This window comes from Haplochromis burtoni, unplaced genomic scaffold (assembly GCF_018398535.1).
Source record: "Haplochromis burtoni strain Fernald_Lab_line unplaced genomic scaffold, NCSU_Asbu1 Contig_959, whole genome shotgun sequence".
Classification (NCBI taxonomy): Eukaryota; Metazoa; Chordata; class Actinopteri; order Cichliformes; family Cichlidae; genus Haplochromis; species Haplochromis burtoni.
The window spans coordinates 68,997-82,418 of NW_024583320.1; the positions used below are offsets into that span (position 1 = coordinate 68,997).

General features: G+C 40.3%; 1 protein-coding gene across 1 annotated transcript in view; it reads left to right on the forward strand.

The window, feature by feature from the left end:
- The first annotated feature begins 11,017 nt into the window (after window positions 1–11,017).
- LOC102290414 overlaps window positions 11,018–13,422 on the forward strand; it is a 27,086-nt gene continuing 24,681 nt past the window's right edge. The window contains exon 1 of the mRNA XM_042216200.1: window positions 11,018–11,064. The gene's annotated coding sequence lies outside the window, so the exon portion shown is untranslated. The remainder of the gene's footprint in view (window positions 11,065–13,422) is intronic.

The window sequence follows — 13,422 nt, forward strand, 5'->3', positions numbered from 1 at the left end:
CTAAGGGAGGATTCAGGGTCACCTGGTCCAGCCCTAACTATATGCTTTAGCAAAAAGGAAAGTTTGAAGCCTAATCTTGAAAGTAGAGATCACAATAGCTAATAGCAGTCAGCGTGCTAGCCTGTAGAGCTCTGCGTCTCTCCATGGCCTCCCCAGAGCATCACCGACCCACCATCAAACCAGTCATTCTGAATGATATTACAGGCAGCATGTTGTTCTCCACAGCTTCTGCAGACCCTTCTATGTCTGCCACATTGTTTGGTCAGAGACATTCATGCCAGTGCCTGCTGGAGGTAATTTTGTAGGACTGGGAGTGCTGGTTCTGTTTCTCCTTGCACAAGGAAGCAGGAAGGTCCTGCTGATGAGGTAAGGACCTTTGGCTACGTTCACACTGCAGGTCTTAATGCTCAATTCCAATTGTTTGATCAAATCCAATTTTTTTGTCTGCTTGTTCACACGACAAATAAAAAGTGACAGCAAACGCGCTCTAGTGTGAACCTTCAAAGCGGCTGCATGTGCAAAAGAAGGCATCACACAGAACGCGCTCTGTTTGGACCCAGAGCAAACAGTATTGTTTGACTGACGGACATTACATTTGGCCTAATAATGATCCTGATTGCTGTCTTAGAGGAGTGGTGCTTCAAAGGATAGCTGCAGATTTCTGTCAGAATCCGCAGATTATACAGTACAAATAAAATGTTCACGTTTCTCCAACGTTGTCTTCCAAACAGTTTCACTAACATCTACACTGGATGGCCAGGAAGCGTTCACGATGTCTTATCGGGCGCTTCTCCGGCGGAGATAATTGGCGTTTTGTCTCGTGTCAGTGACATAAAAGACGGATTTAATGCGACAAGACCATCAAACAGCAGATGCTTTCTAGAACATCAGATATGTATCGGATTCGGTACCACATACGAAAGTGACCCAGGTTGGATTTGAAAATATCGGATTTGTGCCGTTCACACTGTCACACCATGATCGGATATGGGTCGCATAGGGTCAAAGAAGTCGGATTTGATGCGCTTTCGCCTGCAGTGTGAACGTAGCCTTTGACTGCCCTGTTCAGCTCTCCTGGAGTAACTGGCTGTCTCCTGGATTTTCTCCTATGCTCTTGACTGTGATGAGAGACAAGCCTTGTGTCAGCGGCACATATTGATGCGCCATCCAGGCAGAGTCGGACTATTTTTGCAACCTCTGGAGGCTCACCTAATGCAGCCAGTAGCAACAATGACCATAACCAAATGGATAACTAGTGACAAAACAGTCAGAAAAGATGAGAAGGGAAAAACTGTCAATGGCCCCCCACACTCCTGTTTTGGGGGTTGTCCCTGTAGTGCGCCTGTTAATTTCATTAACACCAAAGCAGCTGTAACTGAGAGAAGAGCTGTCAAAGAGAAAAGGTAATTATCTGCTTAATTTACAGAAAACCCAGAATAGTGCATCCACGGTCCTCTGGATACATTGTTACACTGTATTATTCCAAACCAGATATCTGCATTTCCTCGCTTTTTAGGTTCCCTGTGCCACCCCGACTTATATTTCATGGAAACGCCCCTGCCTTCATGTCATGTAGCGGTCAAGAGTTGTGCTATTCGGGCAAGCAGATGAGTGTGCACATGCGTGCGTGCAAGTGAGAGCAGAAGGCGTAGCTACTTCAAAGGGGGGGGGGGGGGGGGGGGGGGGGGTCGAAGTGGGGCACAAGGAGAGGAGCGAGGAGGGTCCGGAGGTAACGAGGAGGGAGGGGAAGTGTTGTAGGTCCCTGACATGAATGGACTATGTTCGCTAAAGGAATCGTAACTCTCCCGGTTTGCTCAATTCTCCTGCTTCATCTCCCGGTTTTCCCGCTAACGGACAGCTGGCCCGTTAAGGTAAATAACTCGGGTCGTCGCCGTTCACTTCATTCCGATCAATTCTGTGTCTGTTCAGACGTTATGAAGGGCGTCTTGGTAATTCACGGTTTTATCACCAGTTTTCGTATCAAGTTCGTAATTGATGCCATCCTCCAAGTCGGTTTATTAGTAACATGGCAATGCGCTCTCTGACTGAAAGTCGAGCTTCCCCGTACAGGCGGATGGGAAGATAAGTCTTCCCCAGTCCGGGGAAGTCACGGTTCCCCTCGACGTATCCGCGTTGGACTGTAAAGAGCCATAAAACTGCTCAACACTGTTCACATTAGACGGCAAACAGACAGCAGTGAAGTGACTTAAATGTTGCTTATGATCAAAGCAGATGTAACACTAGCTGTTGAAGCTCTCCCGCAATAACTGGTGTCATATACGTTCAAACATGCCCTGTATGATGTGTGCTTTATGTTTGAAGCCAAAAGAAAAAGCGTCTTTTGTCTTCGGTGGTTCAGTGTTTGGGCTGTTCTGCCGCTTCCCCCATTCAGCTTTCCTGCTTGTTTATCACAGTGTGGCTAAAAACATCAGCTTCTTGAACTACTGTCTAATTCAAACAGATGGTTTGCTGCAAGAGTAGATCTCAAAATTTTATTTTTGTCTGAACTTTGTTCATTTACTAGGCTAACTACAGGTAACTAACGGAAACTTAATTAGAGCATTTTACAGTATGCAGTAGTTTCTCAGTAACAGCTGTGGTCCATACAGAGCATTTATTTTTTGAGTCAGATCCTCTGACTATAAATAAAAGATGGTCATAATAAGAAAATTACTCTCATTCACAAAAAGGGACTCAATGCTCTGTGGAATATGACCCCAAGCTGGACCCACAAACTCAACAGGAAAATGTTTACTAAAGGTCATAGATACAGAGGGCTGAGAGACATTTTCCCATGGACATCTATACAACCAGAGAGCGGTTTCTAAAGAGAATGTGAGTTTAAGACACGTGTGTGTTGGCTTCACTCTTCATGCCTAGAAGCTGCATATCCCTCTTTTATACTGTCTGGGCCATCCCATCTTCTCATATTTATTAAGTTTTAAACTTGGTCAGCAAGTTGCATCCGTAAACTGTATGGGTGCTAAGGAACACAATAATGGGATGCATGGGTTTCACTCAGTTAAACTACAGCATATATTTCTTGGATGAACCGTATCAGACAGCAATACATATCTGTAATATACAGTGGGTAAAATTAGTATTGAACACATCACCAATTTTTATACTTATAAAAGTGCTATTGACATTAAATTTTCAATAGATGTTGTCAACAACCCATCCAATCCCCACATGTTAAAAAGAAAAAAAAAATCAAACCATAGATGTCCATAAATGATGTGCAATGATGAGAAATGACAGAGGGAACCAGTATCGAACATGTTTACTGAAATGGATTCAATACGTCGTACAAAAGCGTTTGTTGGCTTCAATATGCCTGCTGTATGCAGAAACTAGTCACAGTGACAGGTGTGATTTTACCCGTGCTTCCACACAGTCCAGAAGGTTCCGGGTCATTCTAGCAGCTTTGGTTTGTCTCTCTGAAACTAACAGAGTTTGTTGGCTGTGTTTGGCATCACTGTCCCCTCGTTTCATCTTCATCATCCTGGTAGGTGGCAGCAGGTTTTTATCAAGACTCTCAGGACATTTTTCCACTCATCCTTCCTTCAATTATCTGAATCACAGTGCTGTATGCTGAAAAACAGCCCCACACCATTTGGTGTTTTGGGGGTGCAGTGCCGTTCACCTCCAAACATGGGGTGTATTCTGGCATCCAGAGGTCAGTTTTGGTCTCATGTGACCAGACTCTACTCTCCCAGTGTTTCCCAGGCTTGTCTAAATGTTGTTCAGCAAACTTTAAATGTACCTCATTATGTTTGTGCTTCATTATACTTGCTGTCCCTGTGTGGAGACTGAAGCACTGGGTGGATTGAGAGTTTACTGTTGGTCCCCAGATTGTGGAATGGGTTGTTCCTGTTAGATTGGCCCCAGCAGTTGCAGTTTTTAAATCATGTTTAACCTCCAAAGACCCAAACTCTTTCATGGCATGCATTTTTAATTTTTCTTTGCTATTTGGGTTGATTGGGACCTAAAGAATGTAAAAACAAAGAATTACCAATTCTTTTTTTTTTTTTTACCTAATTTTTGTTTTTGAGAAAAATGAGATCCACATATGAGGACATTTGTTTCAAATTTTGATAGCACAGTGGCAGTATAATGTCCTCGTGAGTGGATATCAGGCCCTTGTAGAGAAAAATTAAGTATTTTGGTCTAGATGTCCCAAAATGTGATGCCCACATATGTGGACGCCAGGTCATAGGAGGTTAAAAAAAAAGCCTTTGGATTTCAATGTGAGTACTACTGTTAGCGTCCAGGTAGTTTTAGTCAGTTTTTTCATCAATTTTAATCTTTTGTACCCTTTTAAGACTTATGTTTATGTATTGTACATTTTGTGTTTTTATTTTTCTGTTTTGTATTTTTTGTCTTCTTTATTTGATATGTGTTTGTGTATTTTATTGTCGCCGTCTTCTAACTGGAAAGCACTTTGGGTAACTAAATTCCTTTAAAGTGCTCTATTTTAAAGTCAGTCACCAGAAGTCGTTAATAGCTTTACGTATCGGGCAATTAAGAACAAACTGAACAGGATCGTCAGAACTGCTGGAAAAATATTAATCAGCAACAAACTTCATTGGATAAACTGTATCATCAGGCTGTTTAAGGAAGGTCCGGTTTATTGTTGCTGACGGTGAACACCCTCTTTACTCTGACTTTGAGTTAATGCGCTCAGGACGATGATATAGGACGCCTGTCTAGAACAAAAAAGTTGTATAAGGCGTCATTGAGAATATATAGACTTGAATGATTGCCTATGTTGGATTCTCTCCAACAACCATAAACTGCAATATTTGGTCCATCTTTGTAAAGTTTTCCTGATTATATCTCCTCCACGTCACCTCCAACTCACGGGTTATCATCCAGTTCCAGGCTTCTTTACCCATTTAAAAAAACTAAATCAAATTAATCTCCTTTTTCAAAACGTCCTTGTTTCCTGTCTTTCTAAATAGCAGCTGCTCACCTGTTAGGACACCTAAACTTTGCCCTGTGCAAAAATCCACAAGCTGCGCTTTTAACCATCTCTCTTTGACACAGTCACTCTGGACAGATCTTCTGAAACTGAACGGCAAGTCTGGTAACTTCTCAAAGTCAAAGTCAACTTTATTGTCAATTCTGCCACATGTACAGGACATACAGAGAATAGAAACTTCGTTACTCTCAATCCCTAGATAAAATAGAAAAAGAACATTTAAATATAAGAGTGATTAAAAATGCAAGTAAAATATTTTAAAGTAAAAATTAAATAATATAATACAATTTTACATATAACAAGAAAGCTATACAATATAAGGGTAAATGACATTGAGTGCAAACCAGGCAGAGTAGTGCAAATAGGCAAATAGTAGTGCAAATAGGCAAATATGGCAATCTGCTCACCAACTGGAATGGAATCACTTTCTTTTATCATGTTCAGCTGTCCTACCTTGAGGATATTCAGCTCTACACACATGCTGCTCCTTCTGCCAGATTTGGGGATTATTATAAAATGCACCTAGTATTCAGTGCGGGTTTTTTATGGAGCCATGAATGGTCAAAAAGATCCATTCCCATCCACTGAGACAACCTTGCCACCGTAGACCAATTAACAAAGGCCAAAGAAATTCCCCTTCCATCATGAAGCTGTCCGCCACCAGTTCTTACTCAGAACAGATCCGTTATCATTCCACCGCTGTCTCTCTGTCTCGTCGTTCAGAGCCTCGGCCCTCATGCAGAGGCAGTCCCGATGCAAGTACCTAGATTTTTGGCCACAACATTCGAGATCTAAACCCCAGCATTGCAGAGCTCATGAGCCTTTTCCAAGAAGTTATTATCAACAGCCTTGCTCCTGGACTGAAATAAATTTTTATTAATTTCACTACCACTTTAAACTTCTTTAAACTTTAAACTTCTCTTCCCATCCATCTTCGACCTCATGCTGTCTACCTCTAACTTCGGATCTTTCTGTTATTTTCATGCTCCGTTACAGATATGCTCACTGCTACCTGGATTCATGTGCTGTTCAGAGTTTACCTCAACAACGACCAAATTCAGTTCAGATCTTTATCCCTGCATAAGTGACCTTTACCCAGTCTCCGAAGACTGCCTCGTCTTCTTTCTCAAACAAAGTAAAATCTCACCACACCTCACATTCAGACCCTCTGTTTATAACTGAGTCTGGCCACGTGGATACCAGATCCTTGTTTCTCTCACACTTCAAGATCTCTTACTGTCTGGAATATCTCCTAGTCTAATATTACTAATAACAGTATATTTAGGCCTAATACTTTGTTAATCAGATCATCATGATCTTTGGTGAATACAGTCTTAAGACGATGTTGACATTATATTGTGAAGCTTTTGAGTTTTCATGTAAGGGTGTGGTTGTAGCAGCATGCCAAACTTGACCTTTCACCATATGACACATTAGGGGTGCAACAATACACAAAATTCACGGTTCGGTTCAATACTTTGGTGTCACGGTTCGATATTTTTTCAATAGGTTATCGGTGCCGACTGGCTTAGAAACGAAGTGTTTTCTGTCCTGACACTACATTACTTCACAATCCACTCCCAGTTTTGGTTTATCTCCACTTTTCCCCCTGTCATCCACAGCAAAAATTACTGTACGGTTTTTGAGAAAATTGATAGTAAACTTTGCACAATTTACTCCACTGTACTTTTAATGTCCTCATCTGTGACCTCAGATTACAGGAAACCTGTAAGAGGTGACGCAGATATTTCACTGGATTATGACTCTGGGTGACCCCCACTCTGCACCCTGTCATCCACAGCCAATATTACTGTACGGTTTTTGAGAAAATTGATAGTAAAATCTTCCCATTTTGCTTTACTGTACTCTACATATTGACATCTTTGAGCTCAGATTACAGGAAAACTGTAAGAGGTGACGCAGATATTTCACTGGATTCTGACTCTAGGCTGTCGCCACTCTTCACCCTGTGATCCACAGCCAAAATTACTGTACGGTTTTTGAGAAAATTGATAGTAAACTTTGCACAATTTACTGTACTATACTCTATATATTCTCATCTTTGAGCTCAGATTACAGGAAAACTGTAAGAGGTGACGCAGATATTTCACTGGATTCTGACTCTAGGCTGTCGCCACTCTTCACCCTGTGATCCACAGCAAAAATTACTGTACGGTTTTTGAGAAAATTGATAGTAAAATCTTCCATATGCAGTAATTGTATTTGAATTAGTTAAATATGAGTGGGCAACTCTGACCATGACAAGACTGCATTTACTTTAAGGAATTAATAAAAAAAATGTAGACATATTGTTGTCATTATTTTTACTCTTCAATTTGATGTGTTTTTTCTTTAAGATAGTATCAGAAGTTGCTCCTCCACCATGAAAAAAAAACATCTGCATGTATTCTTTTACTACATCCACGATTCTCCTCTGTGGTCTTCCTCATTCATCCTGTTTGGAGCTTAATGTTCAACATCCTTTATCTATTAAAATTACAGAAGTAGAAGAAAGTAATCATCAGAGCAGGAATCATGATAAATGATAAATAGATTACCAGTACATACAAACATAACATTTGCATAATTTCTCTGATAACCCTGCATTGGATGGGTTTATTAACGGTGGGCTGAAATTGTACTACAGTCTGCTGATGAGGAACTTTTTTGAGTGTTGAATTAAATGTCCTCCACAATCTGTATATGAATTGTCATTAAAACCATAGAGATTCTTACTTATAAAGGAAAGAAAAGTGTGACAATGCCCATCAACATATAGTGTATATTTTTTGAAACATTACAAAGATACATGTAATTCTGGGTTCACCTGAATTACAGATTAGACTGGTGGACAAACAGAGATGTTGTGTACAACTGGTGACAGCATCAGTGACAGGGATGCCAAAAGGAAGAACAAATTAATCAGCAAGGCTGGAAGCAGAATTAGGAGGCGTCATAGTCAGCGAGGGTCAGAGATCAATGAACAAATTTCCCACTTTCTTGGATAATGCATCACCCTCAAAAGGATTCAAAATTTGGGCCATGAAGAACAGTTCAGGAAACCTATTTTATTGTTTCGTCTGTGAAACTGTATAAATGAAATGTAAATTATGTTAAAGGCAAACACATTTGTAAGCAATAAGAAACAAACATGCTTTGCATTATGCCTTTAAACATCTGTACAGACTTGATACAATATTTATTAACTGAATTTAAAAACATGTCTTACATAGTGGGAGTATTTCTTTTACTGATGATATTTCAATGATATGTATTTTCTATGACTAAAAAATGCTCTAACACATGGCAATAACAGCAGATGTGGCAATTTTGTAATTTGTTGTATAAATTTGATATTATTTTAGGCAGTATATTTTCTTAGCCTTTGTCATACTCTGTCAACACAGCAATCTCAGAAACCGTACAGTATATTTGGCTGTGGATGACAGGGTGCAGAGTGGGGGTCACCCAGAGTCATAATCCAGTGAAGTATCTGCGTCACCTCTTATAGTTTTCCTGTAATCTGAGCTCAAAGATGAGAATATATAGAGTACAGTAGAGTAAATTGTGCAAAGTTTACTATCAATTTTCTCAAAAACCGTACAGTAATTTTTGCTGTGGATGACAGGGTGCAGAGTGGAGATACCTAGATTCAGAATCCAGTGAAATATCTGCGTCACCTCTTACAGTTTTCCTGTAATCTGAGCTCAAAGAAGAGAATATTAGAGTACAGTAAGTAAATGGGAAGATTTACTATCAATTTTCTCAAAAACCGTACAGTAATATTGGCTGTGGATGACAGGGTGCAGAGTGGCGGTCACCCAGAGTCATAATCCAGTGAAATATCTGCGTCACCTCTTACAGTTTTCCTGTAATCTGAGGTCAAAGATGAGGAATATATAGAGTACAGTAGTAAATTGTGCAAAGTTTACTATCAATTTTCTCAAAAACCGTACAGTAATTTTGGCTGTGGATGACAGGGTGCAGAGTGGCGACAACCTAGAGTCAGAATCCAGTGAAATATCTGCGTCACCTCTTACAGTTTTCCTGTAATCTGAGCTCAAAGATGTCAATATGTAGAGTACAGTAAAGCAAAATGGGAAGATTTACTATCAATTTTCTCAAAAACCGTACAGTAATTTTTGCTGTGGATGACAGGGTGCAGAGTGGGGGTCACCCAGAGTCATAATCCAGTGAAATATCTGTGTCACCTCTTACAGTTTTCCTGTAATCTGAGGTTAAAGATGAGGAGATTAAAAGTACAGTAGAGTAAGTTGGGTAAATTTTATTGTTAATTTTCTCTGAATCATACAGTAATTTTGGCTGTGGATCACAGGGGGAAAAGTGGAGATACACTAAAACTGGGAGTGGATTGTGAAGTAAAATAGTGTCAGGACACAATAGACTGCGTTTCTAAGCCGGGCTTCACCCATACCGTAATATACGTAAGAGTAGTGCAACCACATTTTCGGTGTGGCTGGCGGTGCGGCTAGCTTGACTGTGACTTCGTAAGTGAGGGCTCACTTGACCGCAGTGCATAACGAGACGCGATTAACACCTCACGACCAGCTCCCGATCATCAATCGCTTGGTCGGGAGGATTTCAAACCTGTTTGAAATATATATGATTAGTGTATTACAGTAAGCAAACTAATCCAACTCCTAAGTAACTTTTTAAAAGAAGAGAACAGGATTAGTAGTTAAACTCTGGGTACTGCTATGTTAGAAAATGATGACTCTGTGTTGAGGTGCATTCTGCATGGCTTCCAACACTCAGCTGTTCATTCTGTAATTTCACTACAGATCCCAGACCTGCACAGGAAGCAAATGTCATCACATTTCAGTGGTGATGAGCGTTTTAGTCTCCAGCTAAGACTTGGTCATTTTCACTAGTTTTAAGTTAAAGAAGTCCAGTTTGACACCAGGACCGTCTTTTTTGGGTTCTGTGAATTTGCCTCCTGTCTCGAGGTATTTGAGAGTAAGAACATGCAGATCTGAACCACCTATCTAGGTTCCTAAAGTCATTCACGTCTCATCTGAAAGGCGTCTTCAGTCCTACCAACTGATGGGACGTCCCTGGCCTCAAGTGGCTCCCATCAGTTTGTCATGTGTTCGTCACCAACATCCCAGTTGGGATTTTACTGTGTCAGTTAAAGCTGACATCAGCGTGGAAATAAAACGTGTCTGGGAACAACTGCAGAGTAGGCGGAGTTTTCTCACAAAGGACACGGCATCTCCTCATCAACAGCCAATCACAAGTACTTCCTGTTTCCATGTGTCTAATATGTGCTTTGAATTATGAGTTGTACTTCACTGCTCTGTGTTCAGCGAGATTTAAGTCCACAGATATGTGACTTGAATCTTTAAGCGCCTGATAATAAAATAGTACTAGGTTGTCTCGTGTGCGTCTCTCAGTAGAGCACAGTTGTCACTTTGAAGGTAGATATCTACGGTGGCCCCTAGAGACAAAGCACGTACAAACTCCAAAACACTTGCAAACTCCAAAACACATGCAAACTCCAAAACACATGCAAACTAAAAAACACTTGCAAACTAAAAATACTTGCAAACTAAAAACACATGCAAACTCCAAAACACGTACAAACTCCAAAACACTTGCAAAATCCAAAACACTTGCAAACTAAAAAACACTTGCAAACTAAAAAACACATGCAAACTCCAAAACACTTGCAAACTCAAAAACACTTGCAAACTCAAAAACACATGCAAATTCAAAAACACAACGGAAGTGCTCCAGGACGCTAGGGGCAGTGTTGAGCTTTTGTTACCTAGTAACTACACAAGCCAGGAAGTACCAATGACCGGATTTGGGGTTTGCAGCCTTAAAGGCCGCATTTTAAGGCCGATTACCTCACAGCGACAAGAGAAGGCTTTCCCAATTCAAAGGCTGCCCGAAATGCGGCCCTGAAATGCGTCCTTAATTTCCCTGAATTTTAAGGATGGGTCGGTGTAGCCTTCATGGCCCAACATATCCCAGACTTCATAGTGCGGTGGTGGTGTGGATAATTTTGCCGAAAAAAAACGGTGGAAGCGGAGCGGAGGAAGAGTAAACTTTCAGAAGTAAGTACTGAATATTATGTCACTTATTTATGCGCAAATATTTTTTTAATGAAGAACATTAAACCATTATTGTTGGCCACATGTCGGGAAAGTTATGTGACATTAGCGATGTCTGTACTTTCAGAATTAACTTGGTTTTAAAGCCTTTACTTTAAAAATATATATATAGTCGACCTTAATCTTACAGAGATTGTGATGATTTTGTGGATAATTAAAGTCAGTCATATATCCACAAACACAACAAGCTGAAAGTCAGTGATGCTGCTCGGTTTGCAGTCCTGAACATCACGGCACAAGCAGGATTCACTGCACTGTTAATGTTAGCTATGTTATATTGCTGCCTCTGTTCGGTGGTGTCGAGCCAAACGGACTTTAACGTGTGTTTGAACGAGCTGACGGTTCACTCGTTAAGCTGAAAGAAAGATGCTTTAATCACAGCAGTCACACATGTGTCCACTGCACCATCTGGGAACTCTTCTTGTTTTGTAATAACACAAACTAAATCCCTGATGATCCACCGAACTCAACAGTGTGTGAGGAAGAGGAGGAGGAAGAGCCAGCAGCAGCTGACAGATGGAGAGAATAGACAGACTGTTCCCTGTTTGTGAAGGACTGCTAGGAAAGTTTAACATAACTGTCTGTCCTGAATCAGTCTTATTAGGTAATGTTCAAATAATGTGATCATCCCAGTGTTTCCAGTGTGGGAGAAAGTACTCAGGGCCTTCAAGTTACACACTATGAAAGGCAGCAACAAGTTTAATGTTCAGAAACCTAAAGTCTGTATCAGCAGCAGAATGGAGCTAAAAATAAATGTTGGTTTCAGTTCTATGAAGCTTTGAGTATTTTGGATCAGTAGCTGCTGTGTTTGTTGCATCATATTGCTGTAATTGTTTATATGCTTTATATATTCTGAGGTAAGTTGATCTATAGTGTTACATCATATTCTATAAGGATGTTATGTGTTTGTAGACTTTCTGCCCAGTTTGACCCATTTAGCAGAAGTCAGCCTGTTTAAGGCTCTGATATCTATTCTGTATGACTTAAAGCAGTTATGACATGGTCTGATTTTCTCACCCAATAAAGGAATATTTCATATATCAGTCTACTCTTCATTTTATCAGAAACAGTTATCACAGCTTGTACATTTTCTTTTTATAAATATATGTAAGCAATGAGCCAAATTTAGTAATGCCAACATACTGAAGGAACAACATTTGTCTCTGATATATGATACACCTATATATGCACTGTCAAAGATACTTGTCTTTGAGTGAAGATTTAAGGTGATAAGACATAACTGCAACTTGAATCTGTACTGGTCAGTATTTGACACAGAGTTCATGTTCACTGCTGTAATAGCTAATAATGATTAATATAATAACTATAATATTGGCCATATTATATTTACATTACCAAAGTGATATGACTTTAGTCTCATGAACAACATCAGCTAATTCTTATTTACTAACTAATCTTGAAATAACTGTTCAGTACAGAAATGAAGCCCAAAAATCATGTTTTACTGTCCTGTGGTCTCAGCCTCAGATACTTATCAAATCACACAAAGCTCTTGTAGAAACAAACAAATGAACAAAATATGTTCTCCCTCATTTCTGTCAAACCAAGTTGTATGACACGTTTCCAGCGGTTAGTATCATGGTTGCTAGGCAACCTGGGAAGCGCGACGGAGACTAGACCGTCCCATACAGACAAACTTGCCGTTTATTTTGCAAATCGAGCTCAACACTGCCCCTAGCGTCCTGGAGCACTTCCGTTGTGTTTTGGAATTTGCATGTGTTTTTGAGTTTGCAAGTGTTTTGGATTTTGCAAGTGTTTTGGAATTTGCAAGTGTTATGTGTTTTAGTTTGCATGTGTTTTTTTGTTTGCAAGTGTTTTGGATTTTGCAAGTGTTTTGGAGTTTGTACGTGTTTTGGAGTTTGCAAGTGTTTTGGATTTTGCAAGTGTTTTGGAGTTTGTACGTGTTTTGGAGTTTGCATGTGTTTTTTAGTTTGCAAGTGTTTTTTAGTTTGCATGTGTTTTGAAATTTGCATGTGTTTTGGAGTTTGCAAGTGTTTTGGAGTTTGTACGTGCTTTGTCTCTAGGGGCCACCGTAGATATGAGATATATGTGGTCAGGGAGCCCCGTCAGCTGTTAGAAACATGCGTTTCAGATGAGAGCTCTTCAACAACTAACAAACAAGTCCCATCTCCTCAAGCCCTTAGACTACCACGGCCTAGATGGGAATGTAGACAATCTGAATGATATTGTGTGCCAGTGTGGTGCTGCTTATTGTGGTTGCACCAGCACAACCTTTGCTCAGTGCTTCTACCAGCTGTAGGTTTGGCCCCCTGGCTCGGG